Source organism: Chrysemys picta, chromosome 2 (genome assembly GCF_011386835.1).
Source record: "Chrysemys picta bellii isolate R12L10 chromosome 2, ASM1138683v2, whole genome shotgun sequence".
Lineage (NCBI taxonomy): Eukaryota > Metazoa > Chordata > Testudines > Emydidae > Chrysemys > Chrysemys picta.
The window spans coordinates 144,679,647-144,699,924 of NC_088792.1; the positions used below are offsets into that span (position 1 = coordinate 144,679,647).

The 20,278-nt window shown below is 44.7% G+C and overlaps 1 long non-coding RNA gene across 3 annotated transcripts in view; it reads right to left on the minus strand.

Moving 5' to 3' along the window:
* LOC112059544 (uncharacterized) overlaps positions 1-20,278 on the minus strand; it is a 161,309-nt gene that overhangs the window by 123,807 nt on the left and 17,224 nt on the right. For all 3 annotated transcript variants that reach the window (XR_006176755.2, XR_002888853.3, XR_010598567.1), the window contains exon 3: positions 6,048-6,159. This is a non-coding gene — a long non-coding RNA (uncharacterized LOC112059544). The remainder of the gene's footprint in view (positions 1-6,047; positions 6,160-20,278) is intronic.

Below are 20,278 nucleotides of genomic sequence, written 5' to 3' on the forward strand. Positions count from 1 at the left end.
AACTCTGCTTTAGTGTCAGGGACTTGGGTTCCCTTGCCCTCTTTGGGAGTTGAAAGTCCTGAGAGAGATTGACTAAATGAACTGGAAATTGAGAAGAGGCTGCTAAATCTGTCACTGTGCCCCAAACTGAGGAGCTTCAGACTGGCAAGAACTGACCTGGAGATAACATAATTTCGGGTACCTCAGAAACTGGGCTGGACACTGAGAGGTCACTAGGGCCCTGGGTCAGGACTGGTAGAGTAGGTGGGTGTAGGTCCCCATATTTTGCCCCCTTGCTCCTTTGCAGTGATGAGCTCTTGGGGAACAATCAGAGCACAAGTGGGTGATTGAGGCTGGAACAGGAGTTCACTCTGGGATGACTAGACTGGCAAAACCTGCAAGGCCACAAGCTTACCACTAAGCCAGTTGCTCACCCCACCGTCCCACTACAGTTATATATTTTTATATTGCTGTCAGTATTGCACTGCCCAATGAGTAACAGCAATCTCAGTTGTACAGCAACAAGAAGTCGCCTCAAAAATATGAATGGGATTATTTATTGTACACAATCCTTATAGTTTAGTATACAACACTCCACCTCACAGCCAATTCATATTAGTAATTCTCATAAGCAAGTTTGGTTGGAAAATGTACTTGTACGGCTTAGTGGTTTAGTGAGACTCCTAAAATCCCCTATTCAAATCCTTGCAGAGTCCTCATGCCCTTTCATCTTTCCATGGTGCTATAGACAGTACACAGTTCAGAGTGTGGATCTTTCATCTGAGGTCTTAAAAGCAGAGTTCAGCTTAGCATGCTGTACACAACAATCTCATGGCACTTTTTGTGCGTGGGTCTTGGTCAAGGAATCCCCAACTCCCTTGCAGTATGCTGATGTTCATTCTAGACATGGGTTTCAGTATTCTCACGTGTACTCCCCTTGTGTGTTTTTGTAAATTTAGACTTAAAACTGCCCAAGTACATCATTAACATTCAGGCACCCAAATACAATACAAGCAAACAGACTCTTCCATTACAAACTCCATTTTTACTGTTAATGTACATGCTCAATTTGACCTTTGATTTAATACATTAATCTAAACCTTAACATTCAAATTACCTATACCAATAGACATTGTACGTTGTCAAGAGTCTAATCCAAAATTATCTGCAGCCTGAGCATGAGTGGTTGTACACTGGAAACATTAAAAAGTCATTTATTATGGTGATGAGCAGTTAGTGTGTTTGGGTAATCTGATGTCTGTATGGAGAAGTACATGACCTGAAGTAACTGTTAGTGGTGCATTTGTTGGTGATTTTCTTTTTTTGTTTCATTGACAGCCAGTTGCAATTACCATGTCTATTGTAGTAGTGCCTAAAGACCTCAGTTAGGTGAGGTCCCCATTTTCCTAGGTAATGCACCTACATATCAGCTGGATAGTTGCACTCGACCAAATATATGTTAAGTGGTGTATGGATTTCCTTATTTAAATAACTGTTTGGGTGAGGGTTAGTATTGGTTACTGGATATTAAAAAAGCAGGGACACTTAACACTATTGCATAGGGGAAGCAGACAGGGCATCAGATATGGCTGGATTAGGCAAAGTTGTGGTCAAGTCACCCGAGTTACTCATTTCCACCAATGGAAGGTCTAAAATAGAATCTGACCCCTACACAGCACAACCAAGACACATTACAGCACAGCTATTATGGCAGAAGTTAGCAGATGGCATTGTAATACAGTTTTATGAGTTCTCTCAATTTGAAAGAAAGTTTTTAGTTCTCAAACAAACAAGTGTATTGTTTATATTGTTAGTTTTGTTATGTCATTAGAGAAGCTGTGGCAGATGGAGAAAGTAAAACAGGGAGAAAACTGCTATTTGGTAGAAGCTTATGCACTGTGGTGGGGATGTGTTCTTGATTCAAAGGTGGTAGTTCTACTGGCATTTTCTGCCCCTTTTTCAAATGGAAGAGGGATTGCAGACAATGGACAATGACTTGATAATGTTTCAAAGTCAAGCCCATTCACCCTTTGCTTTAGCTCTTGACAAATGTGTCTTTAAAGACTCAAGTTGTAGCCTTGCTTTTTTCTCAGCTCCAACTGCCATGAGCATCTCCCCACTCATCCTTAGATGATGTTTAAAGAGCTGAGGCCCCAGCACTGAGCTGGCAGCAGGCTGCACTGATGACTTGAAACAACACCAGTCCACATGAAATGACAGAGGGAGTGAGACTTCAGTCTCTAATGCTTCAATGGCCTTAGGCAATTCAGATATCTGTTCTTATAAGCAGCTGCTGCTGTGTTTCGGGCCCTTCAGCAGGCTCTGTGGGGACATTGTGGTATCAATCTTGCGACAAAGCTAAAGATCTATAGAACAACAGTTATGCCAACTCTTTGTACAGAAGTGAAATGTGGGCACTGAGGAAGGCTGAAGAACACTGGATTGATGTTTCTGATTCTCAATGTCTGTCAAGTACTACATATCCAGTGGCAGGATAAGGTCAGAAATGAGGATATTCAAAGCTGAATCCAATAACCACCACCATCAGCATTGGTTTGGTTTCAGCAGCTTTTTTGATATGCACCTATTACTAGAATGGAAGACCAACGAATTCCAAAGTGTGTACACCAAGGAATACACTGCACAACTGGAGATCATGTAGGCATGAAAATCTCCGGTGGCACAACAAGATTGCATATTCAATTTGTCCATCACTGGCAATCATGCCACCAGCTTGCCAGAGAGAGTTCTGAGTGACTCTTGATTTGCAAGGAGGCCACATACCTTTGGGATTTGCCATGATGATGATCAGGACAGATCAGCTTCCTAAGAAACAGTGTGTGGGGTGAGTTTTCTGGCACATGTGGATGACAGTGTGTGTGTTGTCTGCAATGTCCTCTGTTCCAGGTCTGGTATATGTAAAAAGTTATGCTTAGAATATACCCATTCACTCCATCACTGGTCTCTCCTGTATTAGCAGGACAACTTGCAAGCCCCAGCATTTTACTACCAATTGACAAAGAGGGAACATGGATGTCAGCATCAGGACACTCAATTTGTAAAATGAAGTGATGATGACACTGGTAGACCACGTGGCAGCACTTGCCAAGGCTGTATGCATTAGCTATGCACTGATAGATTCATAGCTGGAAACCAGATACCTCACCTGTATTTTCGTATTGTTCAAGATAGTTGTTAGACTTGTAAGGATGCGTTCAGTGTTTAGACTCTAAAATTCTTGTAAGTCACTACATGCATTAATCTTATTTGTAATGTCTGTCTCCCATGCTACAAGGTAATACAAAAGTTTTGCTTTATAATTTAAAAAAAATGTCTGCTCCTAACTTTTGAAACCAGGGAGGAATGATTCCCCTGCCCATCAAAGACTATCTAAACTAAATGGGCCATTGTGGAACATCATGATGCAAAGACTGGGTTAATGGTCCTTTAACACCCATGAAAATGCTACATGCAAGAAAGCCTGCCCCATGAGTTTAAACGCTGGAAGAAAGATATAAAACGTACACAAAAGAAAATTTTCTCTCTTTGCTGTTTGGACTCTCACAGGGCTGGAGCTAGGAAACAAAAGCAGAGATCCCCAGGGTCAACCTGGGTAGCCCTAAAAGACATTCAGTGATGACATATTACTACACCTGTTACCTTTTGGAACCATAGACTGTAACTCAGTTGTGTATATACATATTGCCTGTTTTAACCTGTACATAACTCACTTATTTTTCCAAGTTAATATAATCCTTAGTTTACTACAGGATTGGCTACAAGCATCGTCTTTGGTTGAGGTCAAAGGTACAAAGTGACCTCGGGTAAGTGACTGGAAGCAACCTGAATCTTTTGTGATCTTTGGTATATGGCAACCAACTATCACTGAGTCCAGCTTGCCTGGGTGGTAAGATAGACTGGTGTACTCAAGGGGACTGTCTGTGGCTCTATGGTAAGGTTGTTACAGTGCTTCAGGAATTCATACTCGTTACTGGGTTGGTGAAATCTATCGAACTTACCACCCGTCTGCTTTTTGACAATCTGCCCTCAGGTTGGCACTCACAATCATGAACCACTCCAGATAGTGATAATAACATTGTGTTGGTACTGTGATGTAATAAAATATAATCTGAGCAGAAGCTCGCATATACACATTCCTGACCTGCATACTAAAAACCTTCATGTATCTGCCTCAGAAAAAGACAAATATAAGTAGAGCTAACATGGCAACCTTTCTTAGAAAATCAATTGCTGTGGAAGCCGCCAGAAGAGCAGAAGTCTTTAAGTGATAGTTTTAATCATCCATTAATTTTATCTAGCTAGTGTCCAGGATATTAGTATTCTCAAGAAATGTCCTGTGTATACCTACTGATTCAAACTATATTTATATTTTTCTTTATTTACAGTTTATAATACCCAACTACCTTAGTATAGGGCAAAGATCATTTCCTGGAAATTAATGAGCAGCTGGAGTTAATGGCTCCAAACTATTGAGTGCTCCCAGATGATCATTAGCCTCCAGGAAATGCCATATACCAAGGTTGTCATGGCTTAAGGTATATTTTGATTCAGATTTAAAGTGGTGTTTTTTGTGAAAAATTCAAACGTTAAGTCAGTGTGTATAGCAAATATGATGCATTCAGCATTATCAAAGCAACAGTTCCATATAGCTATCAATAATGGCAATCACATTAAAAGTTCAAGTGACAAGAAATGGAAATGAAATTTTTCTGCATCACCAAATACTGCAATATCGGTTATATGGTGAAACCTATCTCCATATTTTGGAGGATGAACATATGTAAAAAATCTTTAAATTCTTTAAAGGTAAAAGAGTTAGGGGACAAATTTCTTTGGTTTCAAAGTCACACACACTACAGAAGTTTGGGCGGGAAGGAGGGTGTCGATTTACCTGGCCGTGAAGACGGCGGCGAGTCGACTGCTGCTGCTCCCCCGTCGACTCCCCTTCTGCCTCTCGCCACGGTGGAGTTCCAGAGTCAACGGCAGAGCGATCGAGGATCGATTTTATCGCATCTACACTAGACGTGATAAATCGATCCCCGATAGATCGATTACTACCCGCCGATCTGGCGGGTAGTGTAGTCATACCCTCAGTCTTCGACATTCACCTGTGAATTGCAGACTGAACTTTTTTGCTTCATCTATAGTGTAAGGATTCTAGTTACAACCCATTGCTATTTTTCATTTAAAAACCTTTCAGTCGTTTCCACTGCCATTTAATATATACTTATAGTAAATCTGAATTCTCTCTACCTCATGCACATGTCACTGTCATATCGCAGTGATGTTTACATGAAGATTCTCATCAAATTTTACTCAAAAATGGGGCCTAGATTCTTCACCTCTTTTATCGGAGCTGTGAAAAATCCTGGCGGGGTTTCTTCTGTGGCCATCTTCCAGGAATGCCTTACAGGGTCTTTTATGAGCACTATTGTGCTGCCCCTCACCAACAAAGGCATTGAGATCAAGCTTCTTCTGAACTCAGATGGAAGGGAATGCCACTTCCCTGGGCACTCTACTAAGAGGTCTCTTCCTCCCCCCCTCACAGTGTTGCCCGCTACCTGGGACTGTCAGTAACAATGAAGAAACTTATTTTATTGCAGGGCCATATTATTTTTCCAGCCAACATGTCCCAGTGTCCAGCAGCAGCATGACATAGGGTCATGAAGAGCTAAAGTAGGATACCCAGGTGGGCTTCAGCAGGTTAAGGTAGCTTGTTACATGAGTGCAACCGCTCTGTGGAGTTAATTGTGAATGTTTAGAGCTACAATTCAATGTGGCCACTAGGGGGCACACAGAAAGGCGATAAGAATCTATATAAACAGGAAATAGAGACAGTCTTGCATTCGCCTGAACAAGAATGTCCTGGGACTCTAATCTGTGCAATTTTGTTCAAGGAACAAGCTGTCAACAGCAATGCAATAAGCTAATTGGTTTACCTAGCAGTCTAGAAGAAGAAAGCCTACAGTTGTAGTCCTCAGAGAAAAGGTAGCTATAAAGGGGACAACATGCTGGTTAGCCAAAAGGAAGGACCCCAGATTGTTTACCTGCTCAGATGAATTTGGTGCCAAGTACAGAGAATCTATGCTTGGACAGCTGTAGGAAATCCAGACATCAATAGAAGCATGTGATCTTCCTGCTACACAATGCCTTCATGCTCTGTAAGAAGTCAGTCAAGCGTTAGGATTTTTCACTGCAGTAAAAGCCACAAATCTTTCCCTTCTTTCGTTTCAAATTTCAAACAACAAAACATTGATTAAATTGCCGTATCTCTCTATCTCTGTGGTATTTATGTCACTTATCTCTTTAACATCTGAGTGGCACGTCCACTGGAATTCCATGGTGAACAATACATTGCTTCAGCCATCTCCCAGTGAAATATACAACCATGGCAGCAGGTCTCCAGAGGCACCATGCACTATACCCATCACTAATGCTTTAATCCATTAGTTTGTACAGTAATTTAAGGGCTCATAAATTAATAAAAATTGGCTGTAAAAGGCAACACACTCCAACATCTTTAGTGCTTTAAAGTTGGTGGGGAATGATTGGACACGGCTCCCAATGGCAAATATTTCACTATCACATCTGCTATCTCATATGCTATGACCTACACTTTGTGCTGTTTAAGTAAAAACAAGTCCCAGTTGTTGGCATCTTAAGTGAGTAGTGATGCCTTGATTTAATGCTACTAATATGCTTTACGCACAGACCAGCAGGATGCCACTGAACCACTCTATGAAAGGCATGAGTTGAGAGGTTTGTGAATATTGAACTGTAGGGCTCTTAAACATTATTCTATGGGGAAAACTCACATCATAAGTTTGGTTAGGGGAGTGTTGGGAAGAGAAGAACTCCAGAAGTTTCAGATGGCAGTTGTGGAATATGCATTCAAGGAAAGGAGACCAGATTTGGGGATATACTTGACAGTTGTGTTTACTAGATGAAAAATAGTACAGTAGAAGAAAAAAGACTGAAGAAGATTTGAACATTTAGAGATAAGCCCCTGAGCCAAATTTAGGTTCTAGATTTCAAAATTTTCATGAGTGAAGAGATGTGTGGATCCATGGTTTTCTCCAGTTCATTGGAGACACATTAGAGGCCAAATGTAAAATTTGGATCGAGATCTGAATTCTCACCATCTCCATCCCCAGTCCACCATATACACAAAGTTTAAGGGCTGTCAGATCTAGGTCATGGATTCAATCCCTTTTTCTAAAAAGGAATAACTATTTCTATTGCACAATATTAGTTCTGGGAACCTAATGGAGCATCAAAGTGATTGTACATCACTTGGAAGGGATATAATCTCTCAAGCTTTGTGGCATAAGCTAACTTCTAGCTATTGGGTGTCAGGAGATAAGCTTCCCTGGGGCAGATTATCCCATAACTAATTACTTCAAGATTTCTTCTCTACCGCAACTGATAGCATCTACTTTCAGAAGCAGAATACTGAAGTAGATGGGCCTATGACTATCTCTAAGTTTTCCCCTTTAATAAGAGTCTGCTTTCAGAGTCAAGTCCAAACATTGCACACTTCTCTCCGTACATTGTAAACATTTGTCCTGACACAAAATCAGAGCTTAGATAGTTTCACCTCATGAAGGAAGCGTGGTCCAACGCATTCTACTATATTTTCCAACCTGAGTTGTGCTGGCAGTAACTACCACAGAGTCAAAGCAAATAGTTTATGAAAAATCTGTAGATTGAATGTCCAATGTCTAGGAATGCATTATTCTTGATGTAAGAGAAGTAGTAAACGTGGAAGAAAACTGTGGCCCTTTGGTTGGGCCTTAACAGCTGCAATCCTCCAAAGTCAATGTACTATACTGATTAAATTTGTAAAATTTGTTTTTAATTTGGCTTTGCATTCTAATGAGCACCTGTAGCAAGGTGGTGGGATACCCCACAGCCCCGAGGCGGGACGAGCCTCCCCTAGCACCAAAGTGGGTGGAGACAGTGGATCCTGTGCTCACCCCCCCAGAGGTCACAGCACAGGAGAGGAAGTAGAAAAGCCCAACTGCAGAGCTCACTTGAACGCCAGCTGCCGGAGAGGTCAGATGCCTGTGGCCTAGCTCTCGGTTGGGGAACGCCGGCAGGCCGCAGCCGACCTGAGGACTGGCCGGGCCTGCCTCTCACCAGGTACCCCAAGGAGCAGCCGAGTCTACCCCTCGACAGTTATCCGGAGGAACCGATGGTCCTGGAAACCTCCGAGGACACCGCCCTAATCCAGGTACCGTACGAGGGGGAGTCCGGAAGTAGCCCGGGAGCAGCCGACCCTGGTCTGGCCGCAGCACTGCCAGAATCAATGTCAGTGTGTTGCGGTCAGGATCCCCACTGACTGCAGCGAGTCTTCTGCCGCTGTTAGGGCCCCAGGATGGGATGCAATGAAGTGGGTGGGCCTGCGTCCCCCCTCCCACCCCACTCATGGGTGACAGTCTCCCCCTCGCACCAGACGCTCAGCCCCTGCATAATGGCCTGAGCTCCTGACTGTTTGTTTGTTGCCCCACCCTGACCTGGGGCCTGGGCCCACAGTGAACTATTGTGAGGCGGTGGGATGCCCCACGCAGGGACGAGCCTCGGCCGAGCCCCTTTACACCACCATACTGCTACTTGGCAAAATCTTGATTCCTAGGAAATCAGGACACATGAAGTCCCTATCAAGATGCATAAGAGACTATTCTTAACCTGTAAAAATGTCACTTTAGTGTCACTAAATATTTTGAGAGACAGATAAATTGGTAGAATTGAGAAGTGAATGTTTAAATGGTTAACACCCTAATGCTAAGGGCCCTGGCTCGAGTGTCATGGCATTTTGGGGTTTGCAAGGATGTATTTTTAAATTGTTCTCATTCCATAGAACAGCTATACAAAGGGACTATATAATACCACAAAATTGTGTGGTCTCGAGTTGCTACGTGAGGCTGAAGGCAATGGAAAATAAGATTCTAGAGCAGGGATCGGCAACCTTTGGCCCACGGCCCGCCAGGGTAAGCAACCTGGTGGGCTGGGCGGGTTTGTTTACCTGCCGCATCCGCAGGTTCGGTCAATCGTGACTCCCACCGGCCATGGTTCGCCGTTCCAGGCCAATGGGGGCTGTGGGAAGCGGCGGCCAGCACATCCCTCGGTCCACACCCCTTCCCTCAGCCAGTGGGAGCCGCGATTGGCCAAGTCTGCAGATGCGGCAGGTAAAGAAACTGCTCTAGAGGCCAGTATACTCATAAATTACGGTTACCATACGTCCAGATTTTCCCGTACATGTCCGGCTTTTGGGGTTCCAAATCCCCATCCCGGAGGAAATCCCCAAAAGCTGGACATGTCTGGGAAAATCAGGACCGGCGGGGCTGGGCTGGGGGCCAGCGGTGCTGGGGGCGCCGGGGGCCGGCGGTGCCGAGGGCGCCGAGTGCCGGTGGGGGGCCGAGCGCCGGCGGGGCCGAGCACCGGCGGGGCCGGGGGTGCCTGGGGCCGGGGGGGGCCGAGCGCCGGGGGCCGGCGGGGCTGAGCGCCGGCGATGCCGGGGGGCGCCGAGTGCTGGCGGTGCCGGGGGTGCCGAGGGCCGGCGGTGCCGAGTGGGCCGGGGGTGCTCGGGCAGGGGCCCGGGGGCCGGGGGGTGCTGAGCGGGCCGGGGGTGCTCGGCCGGGGGCTGGACCCGGGGCCGGCTCCCCAGGGCCCGAGCCGACCCAGGCTGGAGATGCTGGGGGGGGGGGCAGACTGGGCCGCGCCTCCTCCCCCCACACCCACCTTACCTGTTTCAGGCTTCCCGTGAATCAAATGTTCGCGGGAAGCAGGGGAGGGGGCGGAGTTGGGGTGGGGACTTTGGGGAAGGGGCGAAGTTGGGGCGGGGCTGGGGGCGGGGTCGGGGCCCCGTGGAGTGTCCTCCTTTTGGAGGCTCAAAATATGGTAACCCTAAATAAATACTATGTTTGTGGGTACACAGCAGTAATCAGGCCTACAAAGTATGCAGTTGCATTCTCAAAGTTGGTAGTCTCATAGATTGTCACCTGTTTGGCTAGATATTTTTCATTCATAAAACCGGTTACCCTAATAACTGGCTAATTAACATTTAAGATGCTTGTTAAGAGCCATAGCTGTTCAGTCAGCTGCCTTTGTAAGTTTCACTATCAATCCAATTCCTGCTTAAATCACTAAGACTTGCACTGTTTCAGTATTGTAACTTCTGTTCACCATTTATTACACTTGCCTACAGTGTAACTTCTGTTCACTGTTTGCCATCCTTTAAACTTGTCTATATTGTAACTTCTGTTCACTGTTTGCCATATTGTAATTCAAACCCCATTTTAAAACGCTTACTCCATTTTGTAAGGGCTTGCTGCAACCTTCATTTTTGCAAACCCTGCTGTAATCTTATTAGCTTAGTTTAGATGTGTGAATGAGGTATGTGTGGATGATGGAATCAACCTCCAGCCCCAACCTGTCCTGATTAAATAGAGTTCAAACACCAACGGCTGAAGATGCAAATAAGAGCCCTAACAAAGTAGGAAGAATCCACCCTAAAAAGAAAAGGTACAATAAAAGGAAAATCAAAGCCCAGTCTGAGTCTGAAAGTCATGTCTGCAATTGACAGGTGATCAATCACCAAACCTGGAGGCAGCGTGACACAGCAAAACCTATAGACTCTGGATTCAAACTAAAGCCTACAAAAAGGATGGGTGAGATGGAAAACTTTGGAGGAGGGTAACATTCTGCTGCCAACATGGAAGGGCATCGGTGCATGCCCAACAGAGACCCAGCTCGTCCTTATGCCCGGCTTTCCTGGCCAGTTAGCCGCCACAAGCTACGAACCCAAGCTGCAAACTCAAGCCACAGACTCAAGCAAGACTGGTAACTATGCAGCAGCTGCAGAACATCTGATGGATGTGTGTGTGTGTGTATAGGTATTAGGTATAATGTGTGTGTATAAGGATTAAGATATTAGTTATTGGTCATAAATCAAATTGTTATCATAATAAATGTGACATCTTTATCTTGTCCCCATTAATAAGATCCTGCTAGTTTTTATTGGTATAACATAACACCTAGTGCCAGCTTCACAAGTCAGTTTCTTGCCTGATTAATTTTTTTATAGGACAATATGGTTTTGTATTGGGAGATTTAGTTAACACATTTAAATGACTATCCTGCATTATAAAGTAAAATTAGTATTGCAGTCTTTGGTTTTTCTCCAGATCAGTTCTGACTTGGAAAAAGCTTCTATTAAACACTCTCAGAGAGTCATTTTATATCTCTATTTCTGCACATGCTTAATCCAATTATTCTGTCATTGTTCCCAAGTCACATTCACTGTCATGTTGCTAGTCACTGACTGTGTCTTGGTGAGACTTAGTACTGTTACAATTCGCTTACCATATCAGTTCATGTAAGTATTTATGCAGAACCAGCAAAACAGTTTAAATTCATTAACTGTGTTGGTTTTGTTTCTTCAGGAGTTAAATAAATAAAAGCAAACACACCTGTAAACATCCACAGATAAGCAACATAAAGGAATATCTCAAGTGATGTGATGGAGGAATAGGATTCCTTTGGAAGTCATTACTAGGGATGGGAAAGCTAAGAGCCTCACAGTTCATTGAAAACAGTTGTGCTGGTGATGTTGGAAGTAGCCTTGAAGTGGGGCTTTTGAGAGCTCAAATTCTATTTTACCACCTGTTGCTATTAAATCCCCCTTCCTATTATCAGAGTATTTAATGCCACCTGCCATTGTTAACAACTGCATAACCCATTCCCCTTGTTTCATTTTTCTATTAGAAACAGGTTTTTGGAGTTTGACTTTTTTTCCCCCTTCACCAGCATTTCCATGTATATAATCATGTGTTATGGAGGTGATATCCCTGTGATAAGATCTCATGCACCTTTGACCACTTCATTTGCTCTCTCCACATTAAGCCTCTCCAAGCCTCTAATACCTCACAACACTGCAAGATATCAAAGAAGGGCTTTTGACTGTTGGAAAAAGAAGATTAACCATTTTCTGATAAGACACGGGAGCACTTGCTTCTAGGCCTTCAAAGTCATGAGAATTTATTTTGTAAAAATAGCCTATTTTGCTGTAGGTCTTATTTTACTGGTTGTGGAGGGTAGGGGCTTCCCTAATGCCCTTCAGACCCCACTTCAAGTTGTTTATAATATCCTTGTGACAGCATGGGAATTTTTTGTAATATTTTATATGAATAGTGTATGGCTCAGTTTCCCCTATATGCTGCATATAGGTAGTAAGAAAAGATTTACTCTGTGCGCAGACCCAGACATACAGGGGTTACTGATGCCTACCAGTATCTCCCTGGACATGGGGTGCAGGCCCCATTCTGAGAAGATAATGGCTACTCCCCTTGTCCTGACATTTGATACCTAGCAAGTAACAAACAGGGCCCACCCCACCTCAGGAAGCCAGCCATGTTTGATCAGTTGGAGAACAAAGGTATGATAACGTTTGCCCAGGGTCAAGAACAAGGACTGAGGAGGGACCAGGTAGGGGGTTGTTAAGAGTGGGCTGCTGGAAACTTGAGACTCTCCTGAACTGGGACAAGAGAGCAGTCAGAAGGCTCTGGGCTAACCAAGATGGATCATGGTGTAACTTTCTGTTCCCTATACTAAATAAGGACTTTCATTGTTGTGTTCCAGACATCTAATAAACCCTACTGCTTTTACAATACCGTCTGAGTGTCACAGCAGATGCTGAAGGTGGATGTGCATTGCTCACAAGTTTTTCCTCTATGTCCAACTCAGGTAGACTCACTGAAAGGCACTCACAGTGTGAAGATTTTCCCTTTTTAAACTCTCCCCCCACACACACACCCTTCCAGGCAGAGAAAGCCTTACAGGTGCTCCTAATTAGTGCTGAACAGGCCCAGAAGAGTCTGTTAGTCTCCTCTCCACCAGAGTGAGGACATGCCCCTCCACACAGGTTTTTATGGTTGCCTCAGACCTGTACAATTGACTCATAACTAAGTGCACAAGATACAAAAAAAGCTACAAATTTTTAAACCTTCCAAAGCATTTCTAATTTTTTGTCTTTAATTTATTGTGCATGTCAAGTTCAGCATGTGTGTTATGAAAAATACTCATTTGGTATAATGGGTACCATGCACTCATGGCTTAGTAGCCATCAAAACTCATGCCAGTAAAATTTCTATCAACCCACATGATCACATGCTTAAGCTACAACAGTGCCACCTCTCACTGATAGAATTATATTTTGGCATTCACACATTATAGAATGCATGTCCCTAACTGTGGCAAATAATCATACTAGTGCACTATTCTTGTAGTGCAGAGTCCCTAAAGATATGCTATCACCTCTCTACTCCATGACACACCTTACACTATTCAGTACAAAATTATATTTCTTCCTCTCCTATACATTCTATTGACACTTTTTATTTTAATCTTCCAAGGAGCACCTGTCAGTGGAGCTGCTGTGGAGTCCATCCAGAACTTAAAACTGCCTTCACCTGTAGAACCCCTAGGGGACAGCAGCAGTGCTTCTGGCTTCACCTTCCCCAGGGCACAGATACTCTCATAGGCACAGAAGGTGAAATTTGCATCCACGTGCACTCAGGAATGCATCTGGTCCAGAGTCTGTATAGCACCATATAAGTGATAATCACATTTTCTGGCTACCACCACTTTACTTCTCTTGACTTGGTTCTCCAAGTGTTTCCTTGCCGTTCTCTTTCTGCCTTTGTCCAGTTCTTCCCACCATAATATCATACTAGCAGCAGCATCCAGACAATCTCTGTCCTCTCTCCAACAAGGGGAAGAAAATCAGGAGGAGCTGCTACACTCCTCTACTAACTATTGCCACCAGCCAGCAAGCCTGCCCCCCAGTCCTGTTCCCCAAGTACACCAGTAGCAGAGCTTTCACACAATTGTGGTATCACCACTGTCTTTCCCAGTGCAGGAAGTACCATTGCCATGGCAGCCATCGGAACTACAGAGGGCCACAGCTAGAAGGCATCACAGACTGAGCATCACGTGACAGATGTTATCTTAACTCTCCATTTCCTGGTTTTCAGAAGTTTAGATTTAGATTCTTCTGCCCTTAAAGGGGCAGAGTCAAGGATGTCTGCTGTGGAAGTCATTACCCTAGCAGTTGTGCTTTGTTTTGTTGTGCTTGTTTCCCGGTTCTGTGATGTTTCAGCCTGCTGATACGGATTTCCACATTTTGAAAAAGTATGAGGACACTAGCATATAACCATAACCTCTTTAACACAGACATCTGGTAGGGAATACTCCTGGATTCATATATGAGGCTAATCCCTCCCTCAGCAACTGCCTCCAAACATGAAGAGTCACATTTTTCCTTCATGAATGGAAGCTCATCTGCCAGCAAAAACAACAGTATTTATAATATTATTTACAGAGATACCATGCCTTATCTGCACCACCAAGACCTTGGTTAGTCTTCCCTCCAACCCCCATTCTTGTACAGCTAGTCTCAGGCTACTTAATACTCCATAAACCAAGAAATAGTCCAGGTGAAGGCAAAAAAGGAGAGGAAGTGGAATAGCAGGCCTGTTTACTTCCAACCTCAGACAGAAGACAATCTACCTAAGAATCAAAGCTTCAAATACCTCCATATGTTCTGTGATGTGTGCAAGAGACACACAAGTTTTCCAGATGGAACCCAGTGGACTTATTTGAGGAATTAATGGACCTATTGCCATTGTTCTGCAATATCCCATAGTCATTGTTCTTGGCGACTTCAGCATACATGTCTGCAGTGGCCAGAATACATGTAGGACTGGTGATCAGATCTTACTGGAAGCAATGGATTTTTCCACAATCTATGTCTGGACCCACTGAACTAGATACAAGCTGGATACAATCTTCAGCTTAAGAGTGAAACTTGGTGACAATTAACATTCCACTGTTCTTGTCTGACGACTACCTCATCCAGACAGTGATCAGCAGAGCCTTTACTCTATCCCATAAGGGAAGCTGAACAGAGATGCTTCCAAAAACCTTAGCTTTTCATTATGTTAGGAAGGCAAGCCACCAAGCTACTGGGATAAGGTGACAACAAACTTAATTTCAACCATTGATTATTTGAACTCAAGCCAACCCCTCTACTGACCACAAACATAACCATGGTTCAATATCAAACTAACAGGCAGAAAACAACCTGTTGAACAAAACTCATTCCAAATCCATCTGCCAGAGCATGAAGGCTTCCAGTAGGACTAAAGCCACCACAATAAGGGAAACAAAGAACTTCTCCACCATTACAGCCAGCAGAGCTGTTTTCACTTTGTGAGCCACCTAATCAAGTTGGACAGCATGATCCAAGCCCCAGTGTCAAATATTGACTGAAGCAGAGAGTGTTGTCATTCTGCTTTGCAGCAAAGCAGCCAAATAGGACAAGAACTTGCCAAGCCAGAAATCTGATCTGGACTGCTTAGCACTGACCTCACTACCCTGATGAAGTCAGCCCCACCTCAGCTCTGGAAGTCAACCCGCCACTTGCAAAACAGTTCTATGCTCCTTTCAGCAGATAAAAGTGAATAAACCATGCCCAATGACAACAACTTATCAATGCTTCCTTCAGAGAAATGAGACTACCTATTTCCCTGAAAGATACAATCATCTGTCCAATCTTCAAAAGTCCAGCACTATGCAAAAAGCCTGTCCAACTATCTCTCTGTCTCCATCTTCCCATTCCCAAATGGAAGATTTGTGGAAGTGGTGACAACTAAGCTCCAACACATCTGTCAACATTTTTTTGCCATTGGGCTTTTGATTTGGGGACAGCATAAACCCCTGATTGCACAAGACGTTAACCTCACCATGACAGTGGGGAGAGCCTGCATCTCCTTGTTCGTAACTCAACAACTTCTGTTTTTTAGACTGAACTCTATTGGGCATGCAAATTGCTATGCCATGTACGGTCCCAGCACAGGGTGACATTAGTCTTGATTGGGACCTCTACCCCAATAAATATCTGCAGTTTTTGACAGTAAGATGCAAAGTGCTGCTGACTTGCTTCTATGATATAACTAGAGTAAGTGCCACACCAGGGGACCTTCAGTCATTCTCCAGAAAGAAACAGTGAGTGGCAATAAGTAAGTGCTCCAATTCCCCCAAGTGACTCACCTGTCAGGAAAATCACTGTAGGCTGCACTGCCAGGGATGACATAACACCCAACCCTGTAATAAGGATGTCTTGATACTTACATGAAAATGAGTATCTGGATGAACAGCTGGCTCAGACTGTACCCAGGAAAGACCTGGTGACAGTCTCTGGATTGAGGAAATGCTTCCATGAACTATTCAGGACAATCTCCTTCTCCCTCCTCACCTTACTGGAAGCAATGGATTTTTCCACAATCTATGTCTGGACCCACTGAACTGTCTCCCTCCCTATGTGATGCAAAGTCTTGGGTCCTATTTAAGTCTTTACTAGGGTTACCATTCGTCCGGATTTACCCGGACATGTCCTCCTTTTTGTGTTAAAAATAGCGTCTGGGGGGGAATTTGTAAATCACTCAAAATGTCCGGGATTCCCCCCCATGCAGAACGAGGTGCGGCTGGGAGGGCTGCAGGAAAGTCAGCCTCTCACCTGGGGCTCTGGCAGCCAGAGCCCTTCCCCCTGCAGCTTGCAGGGCTAGATTCCGGAGCAGCTGTAGAGCTCCTCCTCCCTCCCCCCCCCCCCGCATTCTGAGCCGGCCGGCCTGCCGGGCCGTTTGCATTGGCCTCGGCAGCCCCTCCTCCCCGGCAGCCCAGCGCCCCGCTCCCGCAGCACTGTGCAGGGGCAGGGACCGGGTTGTGTGTTGTGCTGGGGAGCGCAGCCACGTGTCCGGCTCCACACAGAGCCCAACACCATGTTCTGAGCGGTGGGGTAAGGGGGCCAGGGGGCAGGAGAAGGGGCAGGGAGGTTCTGGAGGGGGCAGTCAAGAGATGGGGGGGGGGTCGGGAGTTCAGGGGGGGGCTTTTTGGGGAGATAGAGAAGGTTTTGGGCAGTCAGGGTACAGGTAGGGGGTAGGGTCCTGGGGGGCAGTTGGGGGGGGTCTTAGGAGGGGGCAGTTAGGGGACAAGGAACAGGGAGGCTTAGGTAGGGGGTGGGGTTCTGGAGGGCAGTTAGGAGCAGGGGTCCTAGGAGGGGACAGTCAGGGGACAAGGAGCGGGGGGTGGGGGGTTGGGAGTTCTGGGGGGGAGCTGTCAGGGGGCAGGGGTGGGGAGAGGGATCGGAGCAGTCAGGGGACAGGGAGCAGAGGGGTTTAGATGGGTTGGGAGTTCTGGGGGGGGGCTGTCAGGGGGTGGAGAGTGGTTGGATGGGGCGTGGGAGTCCCAGGGGTCTGTGTGGGTGTGGATAAGGGTTGGGGCAGTCAGGGGACAAGAGGCAGGAAGGCTTAGGTAGGGGGTGGAGTCCTGAGGGGTAGTTAGGGGCAGGGGTCCCAGGAGGGGGCAGTCAGGGGACAAGGAACGGGGGGAGGGTTGGGGGTTCTGAGGGGGGCGGGAAGTGGGAGGGGCAGGGGCGGGGCTAGGGCGGGGCTCCTCCCGTCCTCTTTTTTGCTTGCTGAAATATGGTAACCCTATCTTTACTAGGCCTACATGTAGTGTCAGAGGTAAAAATAATGTTTTCTTCCACCTTCAACTTGCTAGAAAGTTCCTAGTCGCCTTCCCCCTACACTAGAATCTAGATACAACGATGCACACATTTGTCAGCTCCAGAATTGATTATTGTAACTCACTGTATATGAAGCTAAAAGGGGGGGGGGAAGCAATGAAAAGGCGTCATCTTATTAAAAATGAGGCAGCCACCCCGGCAAGGAGACAGGATGCCATAAGCATGACCTTCTATGCTTCATTCCCTGTACTGGCTCTCTGCCCATTTTTCTTCCCAGTTCAAGGCACTGGTCATGACCAAAGTTGTGCAAATATTCTCTCAGCTGGTTGAGTGAATCAAATCAAAATTCACTGTGCTCTAAAGCAAAAAAATGTTCTAGGGAAGTGGTTCCCAAACTTTTTCTGCCGCTTCTGCAGGGAAAGTCCCTGGCGGGCCGGGCCGCTTTGTGTACCTGTTGCGTCCGCAGGTTTGTCCAATCATGGCTCCCAGTGGCCACAGTTCACTGCTCCAGGCCAATGGGAGCTGCTGGAAGCTGTGGCCAGTATGTCCCTCAGCCCACACCACTTTCAGCAGCTCCCATTGGCCTGGAGCAGTGAACCGCGGCCACTAGGAGCTGCGACCGGCCGAACCTGCAGATGCGGCAGGTACACAAACCGGCCCAGCCCGCCGGGGCTTTCCCTGTAGAAGTGGCGGAACAAGTTTGGGAACCACTGCTCTAGGGAAAGCAAAATATTTAAAAAATTGCTTTGGTCAAACAAAACATATCATTTGTCCCAAAAACAATTTTTTTGTTTTTATTTCAGTAATTTAAAAAAAAAAAGTTTGGAAACATCATTGAGAACCTGAAAATGTGTCCCTCTCTTTTATGCCAGTGGTTAAATCACATGCATGGGATACAAGTGACCCTAGTTCAAGTCCCTATTCTATCTGATTTGGAGTAGGGATTTGAACTTAAGTCTCCCACAGATCAGGGTTGAGTCCTAGGCACTGAACTATTGGCTACCCTGGGTTGAGTTTCTTCTCAGGCTCTCCTGGTGAAGCTGTTCCATAGTATATAACTAAGTAATTACCTCAAAAGCCATTAATGTGGCATAACCAAGTTATATCAAATATATGCTAAGACAGCAGCACTCCTCTGGGACAATACCACTCACACAGTCCATGACAAAATGTCTGGCAACCAGGCATAAAGCATACTCAGAACTTTTGGATGTGGAATGACCTCTTTGCCCTCAAAGGCAACAGAATAATCTAGAGCCTGACACTTTATGGGCCATCTCCTTTGGAAAAGCTTTCCCCTTATAAACAGAATGATTGTTGTAGGGAAAAGAAAGAGTTCAAGCAGATCTTTCTGTAACAGGGAAGGGAAGAGAAGCATTCATGAAGTTCATCATGTCAAGCACATCCAATTTATCCAGGAAGAATTGGCTACAGACATAATGGGCATTATAGAAAACCATTGGATAGCCAGGCTGTGGATTATGATTTCTTAGATCTATTCTCATGGATGTACAGAGTTTGAATCTCAATTTATTATTTCGTGGCCACTTCTTGCTCCCTTTGTTCCCCCCCCACACTTTTACCCAAAATTTACTACACCTTCCAAAGTGTGAAGAAAGGGAAAAGGTAATAAAAGAAACTGAAGAAATCAAATTAAGACAAAGAGCTCAGAGTAAGATTAACAGTTTCTCTCTCTCACCAACAGAAGTTGGTCCAATAAAAGATTTTAACTCAACCACCTTGCCTCTCTAATATCTTGGGACCCACATGGCTACAACAACACTGCAGACTACTGTGTTCATATTCCATTATCAATCTGTCCAATATTTTGGCATATCCACCCAATACAACCTAACAATCCTTTTTTTTATTCCCAGAAAATAAAAAAAACAATGACATCTACACTTTCAGTTTGACTAATTTAGAAGTCAGAAAACACACAAGCCAACTGCAGAAGCATGAGAAACCTAGGAAATGCGTAATTAAAACTGTAATGAAACCCAACTATTTGAAAAATGGTTTTCAAGAAATACCCAGTTAAAGCACTAACCCTGTCCCTGTAGTGATGCTAGCCTCCCATCTTCACTCTTCTTGTGCCTATGATCTGATCTTTTAACCATTTACCAATAGAATTGAGGTTTTCAGGCACCTACACTGTTAGGCAGGTTATTTTTGGATTAAGGTTTTTCAGGCACATACAGTCTAAGGTATGTTATTTTTGGATTAAGGACTTCTTTGTATGGTGCAGTGTTGCCATTCTGCAATTTTATTGCGAGTCTCATGATTTTTGGAGTCTAAGCTCCATGAGCTTTTCCTTGGGGCTTTAGGAAGTCTGCATACTCTAAAGAGAACCATTTTAAATACAGAAAAACCATGACAGCTATATACATTGTCGTTCTCCCATTGTAGCTTCATATTTCCTTTTTAACGTCTCTTAAGAATGCTAACTCTGGTATTTTTTTAATTGCAACATCACTGAATTTCCTGGTTTTCAGACATTAGGATTTTGCCAACTAGAACGTAAAGATTTCCCCCTTAAATTAGAGAGATACCTATTTATAACTTAGCTCTAGCTTGATGAAATATGGTGTCAGGGAAAATATATATATAAAAGCACTTTTCCTTCTGCACAAAGTATTTATAACTGAATAGAATAGCACTGCATTTTCATAATCCCCTAGTTTTTGTGCATAC